We start from the raw sequence: 10,876 nt of genomic DNA, 5'->3' as shown, positions 1-10,876 counted from the left end.
AAAGGAGCCATCACGTAAGAAAAAGAGATCTAAAAACTACAAATTTTTTTGACAAAAAAAATTTTGGAACCTTAGAGAGAAATAGAAATGCTTCTAGACGGAAAACAGCTTTTAGATTGTTTTGTCCTATGGTTACGGGATTGTTCCAAAATAAAAAATGGATGAGTACAAAACTAAAACATTAAGGTATGTCACTAAGAAGGCTGCGAATGTTAAAACTTAAATAAGAATGGCATGAGTTTGACTAAGCTGGCCACAACTAAAGGTTATTCAAATTCCTAAGGTCACGCTGGACACGGTGGTGCACACCTCTAATCCCAGCACTCAGGAGGCAGAAGCAGATGGATCTCTGTGAGATTGAGGCCAGCTTGGTCTACAAAATGAGTTCCAGGTGGGCTTGGGCTAGGGAGACCCTGTCAAAAAAAAAGCAAAGCAAAAAATGAAAACAAACAAAAAATTTCTAAGACCAAAATCCACACTCTGTTTTAGAACTGGTGTCTGATTTTCTATTTACAGTAAGCTTTTCTTTTTCTGTTGTTTGCTTGTTTTTGTTTTTGTTTTTTTGAGACAAAGTCCCCCTGTAGCTTATGCCTGGCTACAACAATAAGGTTTTCTTAAAATATTGATCTAGTGTATAGCCTGGAATGGCGGTGCAGGCCTTTAATCTGTGAATTGGAGGCCAACCTGCTCTACATAGTGAGTTCAAGGCTATCCAGGGCTACCTAGTGAGGCCCTGTCTTTAAAAAAAAAAGAGATCTGTCCTTAGTAACATACACAGAAAAAATGGCTTAGGGAACAAGGATTTTATGTTGCAGCCTTTTACTGATTAAGTCATTTAATGTGATAGTTGTATTTTATCCAAATGCTGCTTATATGTTTTCCCACTGGGTTAAAGCCTTCAGTTGCTGAACAGCCATGGACTTAGTGGTAGGAAAATTTTTATTTTAAAAATTATTCCTATGTAGGGTATTCCTGGTAAATTACATGTAATCATGAAACTTATTTTAGTGGATAAATATTTAAATATATTTATATTTATATGATCTTCAGTTCTTTGACTGTTAAATGAACAAATGACAAAAATTGTCAAAACTAACATGTTAGGAATTCCATAGTAAAAACACTCTTAGTTCCTCTAACTCTGATTATGTGTATATATATGTGGGGGAGGGGGGTAATATGTCTCTGATTTCCTCAGAAACCAGGCTTTCCTTGTTAGAGATTGGCAGAGACTGAGAAGCACATTTAGTGCCTCTTCTTTTCCGTAACTGTTCCACAGGAAGTTCAAGCTGGAGGTGCGATGTGGACACAATTCCAAGGACTATACCGGCCCCTCCCACCAGAAGCTCTATCTCCCAACTCCTCTCACCCTCCTTTAGGAGCACTACTGTGGGCTCTTCACAGCCCTGGAGGAGCACTGGCTTGGAGAAATATCTCAGTTCACACTAGAAGTGTGAATGTAGGCACACTTGCCTTCAACCTGACTTTCTGACCAATGTTCTTGCTAGAAGCATCCATTACCTGTCTGACCCTGTGGGGAGATCAGGTCAAGATGCTGATGCCCCTAAAACCTTGTCCACAATATCTGAATTCAGCATGAGCTCACTAAAAGGCAGTGGCTAATCACATGTCTTGCTTTGGCAAAGAAGGCTGTTCCCTTGCAGCAAAATTGGCAAGTGGGTTCTGTCTCATATGCCAACTTCAAGTGTTGGGTGTGGTTGGCTAGACTGCTGTGTTGAAAGGCTGCCGGCTGGGCTGGGTACAGGGAACATGGGGATGGTTAGCAATACCTCTCAGAGCACTTCACCCCAAGGCTTGCTCATATTGCACAGACAGTACCTCATATAGGTCACACATGGGGACAACATGCTCCCATCTCCCAACAGTGGCCTGGGAAGCAGAGCCTCCCTTGAGTGTTCTGGACTCCCTGTAGAGGCTAGAGGTAGGGCCAGCAATACCTCCTGCTATAGCTTTCGAAGGAATCTGGCTGTTCATTCCTGAGAGTGGGCCCTCCCCAATGAACCATAAGATGGTGGACATCCCCCTGGCTGGTTATCCTCTCCATCCCTATTCCTGTGAATTCACTCGGGGCATTGGAAGCCAAGAGCATCAAAGACTCTTCTTCCAAGCTCCTCACACGTGCACTCAACCTCACTATTTCCAGCGTCTTTAATACTGACCGTTTCACTCAGCGCTTGCTAACAACTTGTCAAGTTGGACTTTACTACCTCTAGCTCACAGACAACAAAAAGAAGACTGGTGGATCTAGGGGATGAGTCCAACACTCTGACCTCTGCCTTTTTCTTTTTAACTTAGATTTTTATTAGCATTGCTTAAAAAATAAATAACATGATTACAATGAAAAACTCTGTATAGGCTGGAGAATTTTCAAGAGGAATGAATGCCAAACTCACATTACAGCAACAGTGAGAAATTTCACAGTATTGTTGAAGCTTGCTAGTAGTTTTGTCAGTAAATAATACTCAAAAATTATAGCAGACATATAGAATTGCAAATTTACATTCTAAAATATAATTACATATTTTAGTTTGAGAGTTACAACAGTTTAGTTATTAAAGTACTTAAAAAATTTTTTTAACTTCCAAGACTATGATTCTTACCTCTAGAAGTTCAATTAGGTGTGTTGTATTTTCTGTAGGGCACAAGGTGAAGGTGCACTGGAGCAGAAGAGCTATAGAAAAATGATGGAAAACCTTTTGGTGCCTGAGAATGGGAAAGGTCCAATGTCAAGGCCTAGATGTTCGGGACCACATGTGAAGTTAAGACCATACCTGGCCAGAAAGGGAGACCGGAGGTCCATTCTAGAGAATCAGTCCTCCCAAGACGGACTCTGCAAAAGACAGAAACCTCCCCTGTCCCCAGGATAAGCTTAATACAGAGGCAAAGCCACTGCCGCGCACAACCTCCCTGACTCTTGGCTTTCACCTGTTTCCCCACCACAGCATCTTGTGGGAAGAGGGCTGCAAAGGTAGGCAGGGGTTGTTTCAGATCCAGGAAGTGCAAGACCAGCAGCCCCTTCCCTCCCTGCCTGTCAGCACCGAACTGGCTTTTTCTTGCTGGGAGAACTTGGGGATGGCACTGGGGAAACTGGTCCTTTCCTTTCCCTTTCTTGTTGCTGACCTTTCTGGAGCAGCTCAATCTGCTCAAGGCCCCCCTAGGAAAGGACACAGATCCTGGTTGAGACTCAGAGTCACTAAAAGGCTTAAATCCCAAGTCTTTGGCAGGCTCCTGAGAGCACACATGAGCCCAGTCCTGGTCCAAGATGTGGCTCTCCAACCTGTTCATGCTCCTGAGATGACTGGGTGCCCAGCCTCTGCTGGGGCTTCCCAATAATACTGCACTGATTTTAAGTATCTGCTGCTTCAAGTTCCATAGGACTGAACAGAAAAGGAAAAACCTCACGCAGGGACAGCAGGTCAAAAATAGCTCTATAGATGGTCCTTAACCTATGTTAATTAGTTGGAGTCCCTGGCCTACTGATCTGAAATGTTGAAGAATGTATGAGGTACCTGGGCAGGACAGGCAATGAATTTCCTGCCACAAAACATCTGCAGAGGGAAGGGGAAGGACTGCTCACCTTACACAGACATTGCTTTTTGGCCTCTTCATTTGGCCTCTTGGCATGGGGATGAGGGTGGGTAAGCATTTTACCCAATGAGATAATCCTAAGCACATGTCATGTTTTAAGCAGGGTAATTGTTAGCTGTTATTAACTATTATTTGTGTTTACAGTGCTTATCTTCTTGTGAAGACTGAGAGAGCAGAGGCGAACAGTTCTAAGTACCCGTTCCCTTGTATGGAACTCGCTCAGTGGCTGGGCACCAGCTGCACCCACATACAGCTGCAGGGCCAGAAAGCCAAACTCCCAACTGGTCAGGACTGGCAGTTGTCCTGCAGATAGATCCTGCATAAGGGTTCAAAAGTATGTGATTGCCTGCACAGCCACTTCAACTTTAATGTCCCTTTAATAGCCCTTGTCAAATTGCCATGGCTCTCCCTGAAGATTTTCATGACTATGGAAAACAGCCATTTTCTGACCTCCAGGGAGATAGAGATGTCTACAGATTCCTGTTTCTGGGAAAGGCAGTTATAAAAATAAGTGGAACCAATCCACCCTGCTGTGTATTAGCCACTCTGTGGCAAAGCCAAGGTATGGAGTCTGGCTGTGACCAAGAAAGTCACAAATCAAATGTATTCTGGGATCAAACATTCTACACACACACACACACACACACACACACGAGGAATGGGTTTAGCTTCTGGAAGGATAGAAGAGAAGGGTGAAAATTAAAAATATTTGTAACTGGTTTTTGCTCTAGGGAAGGGAGAAAGGAGCTGGCCAAGCAAAGGGCTTAATTTCCAAGTTGAGAATTTATAATAAAAATTTTGCATTGATTACATAAGTAAGTCTTCAAAAGCTTTACCACCCAAAGAATGTGAGACTGAAAATGCCCTTCCTGGGGCTGGCTCAGCTGGGTTGAGTGCTGCCTTGCATGCAAGACCTGGGTTCCATCCCCAGCATTGAAGAAACGAGGTGTACTGGAGCATGTACTTGGAAGGATCAGAAATTTGAGGTCATGCTCAGCCTCATGGCCAATCTAGGATACATGAGACCCTAGGGGTCAAAACAAACCAACCAAAACAAACAAACAAACAAAACCCAGAAAATGCTCTTCCTTTTCTTACTACTTAATTTGATCACTTAAAAAAATTTAGTACCTAACAAAAGGTGTTTTCAAATATAAGAAGTTTCCTTACGTAGTCCCTGGAGATAGTGGCTCCTGTTCTAGCCCTGGTGGCAGAGTTGGGAAAGGACGTGGGCTCCAACCTCCTCTTTCCCTGCTGTATGTAACACAGGGCAGGCTTGCCCCTCAGTGACCTTTGCTCAGTTTGATGTGGCGTTCTCTCCACCGGAGACTGGGAAGCTGAATGGCTTTAAACCAGCACCTCTCCAAGCCGGGCTTCATGTGACAGGAGCAAAGCAGCTAACCACACATCACAGAGGCCTTGTGACAACTATACAAAATGGGTCTTTGAGCTGTCTCTCCCATGCCAGTGTGAGACTACATCAAGCCCCGTCACAGGTGCCACACCTGGGTGTGGTTTGGCAGGCTTCCAAACCCCTCCTGGCTATGTCTTTCCACATCAGGGCATCTCCCCTGAATTTCCTACTATACTCAACACATAAGAGGAACTTGTAAGAAAAAAAGACTGGGTCTCCACAGGTCACCAGTTTTACCTGTAGGGCCAACTCCCTCCTCTGAACACCTACGCACATCAGGAGCTAATCTTGAAAAGCCAGGGCTTAATGCTGAAATCCACAGCCAGCAAATATTTAAGCAGAAGCAGCAAAATACTTATCCCTCTTAAGGAACTGCAGATTGAACCCAGGGCTTCACATAAACTAGGCAAGCCCTCTATCACTGAGCCATACCCCAACCTAATAGAACAGTCTTGAATGAAGAGTAAACAAATCTGGAGGGTTGGAGAGAATACTACTTGGGGTAAGTAAAAATGAAATGAGGCACTCGGAGGCAGTAGGCTGGCCAAACCCAGGGCAGTATGAGCAGGAGACAAAGGGTTGACAGGCCAGGTGTGGTGGCACAGACCTACAATGCCAGCACTTGGGAGATTGCTGAAGGAGAATCATGTGTTCTAGGGTAACACAGTGAAACCCTAAACAAAAAGTGCTTACAGCAGGGGTGTTCTCAAAAATGTTTAACAAGAGGCTCTCTGGTATTAAAATGTATTGATTTTAAATATATTTTCACAAAATTTTAATTTTTTAAAGAATATGCTGCATATAATTTACAAATAATAATAGAATATGTGATGCTTTTCCATGAAATTCTGCATAGCTGGTTAATTTTTTACAGGATGTTTTTGTTATCTACCAAGTCTTGTATCTGCAGGAAACCTGTGAATGCAATTCAACCATGACTTAACACAATGAGACTACAATAAATGTTTGATCACTATTGGATTCAGCAGTCACTCGAGTCACTGAATGGATATGGGCTGTTGGTCAGGGGAGGACATGTGAAACAGTTCAGAGCTAACTTGCCTTCTGACAGAAAACCCCAGAAGTTTCCTTTCCATGGACAGACTCAGAATCAGTACCATTTAGTGGGTGGTGCTGGCACTGGACATCACCTCTCAGCTGCAGTCCTAAGGCAGAAGGCATGTCTTCAGCAGCACTTCCTAACAGAGGCTTCTCCACTTGCTATACAGTAGGGGGACTACTTTGTTGATGCCAGTGGATAAACAAACTAGTCTGAAATGTCTCCAAAAGTTGTTTTCTTGATAGCACTGCCCACCTTTGAAGTAACCCAAGCCTGCATTGCTCCCTAGAACCCTGATGCTGAGCTGCACTATTCTGAGGACTAAACAACCTCACTTACGCTGGTCACTGTGCTCTACAAGCATCTTATTAGAAGGGCACACCTTCCTTTTATAAAACACATCTGAAGTGCCACTTGCTATAAAAGGATCTTTCACACTTAGACCTGCTGGTTTGAGTCTCTTGCAGCTGAAGAATACACAGGTACATCAGACCCAAGGAAGAAGAAAAGGAAAAGGGAGAGCTAGGGAGACAGGTGGTAAAAAGGGACATTTGAGTGTTACTTACAGCTCGGTTTTCTGCACTCAGCCCTCACCACCAGCCCTGTACTTAAGGGCTGGCTTTCCTTTGGGTGGCAGAAGAGAGATGCAAATCAAACCATATCTGAAGGATGTTGTTGGTAGACTGGGGCCCAGACAACAGTGCAGGAAAGAGAGTGAAAGAAACTGACTTTATTTGGTCTTTTTGAGACAGGGTCTCCCTGTGGCCCCAGCTGGCCTGGAACTCACTATTGTAGATCAGGCTGGCCTCAATCTCACAGATCTGCCTGCCTCTGCCTCCCAAGAGGCTGGGATTAAAGGAACTGACTTTTTTTTTTTTTTTCCAAATACCTAATAGGAGAGGAATGAAGCTGAGCAAAAAAGTGTCTGTCTGTGTGTGTGTGTGTGTATTCATGTAGTGAACTAGAATGATGGATGGTATTAGAGAGACAGAAATTGTCAAGTTTGCTATAGACAAATCATAGCAGAAAGGATTCAGGTGGTCCATTCAAAACACTGTAAAGCAGAATGACCATGATTGTTCACTTTTTATTCTGGGGTTCTTCTACATGCATCACCTTAGAAAATGACTGCTGTCCTTCAGACATCCAGTGAGACCTTGGAACAGGCAATCTTTAGAGAGTTCATCCTGAGCTTCTACTCTAGGTGAATCAACGTTGGATATCAGTGTTTTTTTTTAACGAAAGTATAAAACGGTCCTTGCTCTCTAGCACAAAAAGGACTCTCCTTCTATCATTGAGGGAGCTGTCAGGATGGCCCTGAATCAATGAAGGCTCACAAGTGATAAAAGGCATCAAGGGACTGGAGCGATGGATGGCTCAGCAGTTAAGAACACTGGTTGTTCTTGCAGAAGACCCAGGTTCAAATCCCAGTACCCACATGGCAGCTAACAGCTGTCCGTAACTTCAGGTCCAAGGGATCCAACAGCCTCTTCTGTCCTCTGTGGGCATCGCACGACACGGGTGCACTTACCTACATGCAGGCAATACATGCATACACATAAAATAAAAATAATAAATAAAATAAAAATTTTTTTTTAAAAAAAAGGCATGGAGCTCTGAGTAACATGAACGCATCTAGGGAATACTAGATTTGCTGTTTATCAAGGCACTCCATCTGGGGATGGACCAAAAGGTCTTTTGGCAACTTAGCAGTTTTCTTCTCAGAACTGGTTTCCAGGAAGTTTCCAAGTCTTCCCAATATGTTCCTTCATCAGCATGAAAGCATCATCAGTCTGCAGCCAAACACCAGTTCAGATCAGAAACCAAATTACAGACTATGTCTGAATGTTACCCCAAGTCTGGACTACCAGACGGACCATTCAGTGAGGGAGCTCAGACGATCCTGAGGTGGTACTAGGACAAGGATACTAGGACAAGGAGGAAAATCAAAACAAGGTAATGTGTGTGGATGACTGCTACACTGGTCAATGGGAAATCTGGCCTGAGAGAAATGTCACCACGGCTCTTAACATGAGAGTTGGTGGTGAGTTCAAAGCAGGAGTTGAGCATCACTTGAGACAAACAGATATACAAACTTGTCTTAGCATCTCACAGTGCCACGACAATGTGCTACAGCCATGAAAGAGCAGTCTATGAAGAAGATTTGCATGGGCAGAGTGGCTCCTTGTATCACAGAATTGGCAAATGCTTGTCAGCCGCATCACAGTGAATTGAAGGTATGTTAAGCAGAAAACTAGCTAGATAGGGCAGCTAGAGAACTAATGTTGCAGATTGGAAGGAGAAGGGTTTCAGCATTCACTGTAGCACCCTAGACCCTATGCCTCAGACAACTGAGGGTCAAACCCACAAGAAGGGGCTCTTTGGAACCTTGAGGTTCTGAGCTTTGAATTTTAATGGAAAAACCTCTTTTTAAGACAAAAACATCAAAGGTTGTTTGGAAGATTAGCTGTGTGCCACCTGAAACTTCAATAAATGATGGACTACACACAGCATTGGTCCCATAAGATTATCTTACCTAGCAACATCATAGTCATCTTAGTTTGTCTCAGCATGTTCTGTGACGTTCATGGGATGACAAAATGGACTGAGGAAACATCTCAGGTACCCCTGTTGTTCAGAGGCACGTGACTATATTTCAAGGACTTACATGCTATACTACAACAGAGGAAACCATGGCTCTTGTTTCTACAATAACTGAAGCACATTCCTTGCTGACTCTAAAAGCAGCAACTGTCTACCCGGGAACAGAATATTCTTCAAAACTACCAACTACCCAAGAAAAGCAAGGTACAAAAAGCTGCACACCATCTTAAGATCTCTGTTTAGAGCTCTTATTTCTGAGCCAGGCTGTGGTGTAATCAAACAGGAAAACACAAATGAAGCTTGATCATTCTGATGGATGGCCTTTAGTCTTGGATGTTAACAAAAATGTTTATTAACCAAGCAGTGTGGAACTCAACCTTCATGTGAATTGAGAAATCCCGTTTCCTGAAACACCCGGCTCTGAAGTGAAGTAGAAGCACAATTCCCACGGCATTAATATTCGCAAGGCAAGGGGTCAAGGAGCTGACCAAGGAACCCATGGGAAGGTGTCCCAAAGGAAGATACTATATATGGAGTTTGGTCATTGAGAAAGAGGATAATTCGTCCTCATATCACTCCTTTAAAGAGCTGTGCAATAATAACTTTCCAAGCAACTGACTGATGTTTTAACATACTGGGTTGCTAAAGCTGTCAGAAGAAATATTTGGATCTAGAAGAATCTGGCAACACTTTCTGAAAGAACAGCATATTTTTTTTATCCTAAACGCTAAGATGTATTTTTAAATATTAAAGATATATGTGTACTGGAGGAAAGGTGTCTAGCAAGCAGTCAGCCAGCCAAAAGAAAACAGATCAACTGACAGGCAGGTTGTGATCATTCTGACACTTAATAAAGTACTTTCTACCCTCCCACTTCTAGGACAGATGTATTGCCTGGGTATTGTAGCAATGTTCAAAACTTTCCATCAGACTATCCCAAAGTGACCCTGAATACAGCAACTGTTCTTGAGATACCTCCAAAAGATATGTTTTCACAGGGGGCTAGAGAAATGGCTCAGCAGTTAAGAGCACTGGCTGCTCTTGTAGAGGACCCAGGTTGGGTTCCAAGCACCCACATGGCAGCTACAACCATCTGTAACTTCATTTCCAGGGGATCCAACACCCTCTTCTGTCCTTTCCAGGCACTGCACACATGTGCTACACTTATACATACATGCAGGCAAAATACACATAAACTACAAATAGGAGAGATGGTTCAATGGTTAAGAGCACTGGCTGCTCTTGCAGAGGATGCTGGTTCAGTCCCAGCACCCCACATGGTGGCTAACAACTGTCCCTAACTCCAGTTCTAGGAGATCCAACATCCTCTTCTGGCCCCCACAGGCACTGCACAATACAGATGTACTCACATATATGTAGCAAAACACACGTACACATAAAATGAAAAAAAGGTTTGACGATCTCTCCTTCACTATCTCTAAACCAATCAAGACCACTCCAGAGCACTCATTGGTTTCCCAAAGTACTGCCATAAAATAGCCCCATTCCTGACTCTGCAATCGCTCTATGAAAAGATCCTTTATAGAACTGAATTGGGCCAGGGAATCAAGCAATCTAAGCTAACATATGTTCTCAACTTTTTCTCTTGTCTACAGAATACTATTTCTTTCCTTCCTTATTTTTTTTACACAATAAATATTTATTACACACTTACTTGTCAGTAGCAGGTGGCCTCTGTGGAAGCACACAAGAGCAGTCTCCCTCTCAAAAGCAGACTTTTTTTTTTGTCTTTTTGAGACAGGGCCTCCCTATAGATCCATCTGCCTCTGCCTCCCAAATACTGGGATTAAAGGCGTGTGCTACCATGCCTGGCTAAAAATCAGACATTTTAACAGGGGAGAAAAATAATTTTAGACAATGATTGGTACCATAAAAAAATAAATAAATCCTAGCTAGTCACGAAAACCAGAGGGAACCATATTATTCCTACAATCTACTGACAAATTATACACAATAGATCAAGAAAAATATGTCATTACCCAAGATTTATCTGCAAGACACACAGTAATTAAAAATGCCAGAATGGTGGAACTAACCTTCTTGGATGTTTAACAGACATACCTTCAGATCTATACTAATTGGGTCAGAGGTATTCAAAGGACACTTTTTGCTCCTTGCCCTCCTGGGTCGATTAGTTCCCAGGGACTATGAGCATCGTGCAAAATGTC

The sequence above is a fragment of the Nannospalax galili genome, unplaced genomic scaffold (assembly GCF_000622305.1).
Source record: "Nannospalax galili isolate Female #2095 unplaced genomic scaffold, S.galili_v1.0 scaffold660, whole genome shotgun sequence".
Classification (NCBI taxonomy): Eukaryota; Metazoa; Chordata; class Mammalia; order Rodentia; family Spalacidae; genus Nannospalax; species Nannospalax galili.
Note: the sequence above shows the minus strand (reverse complement) of the source record.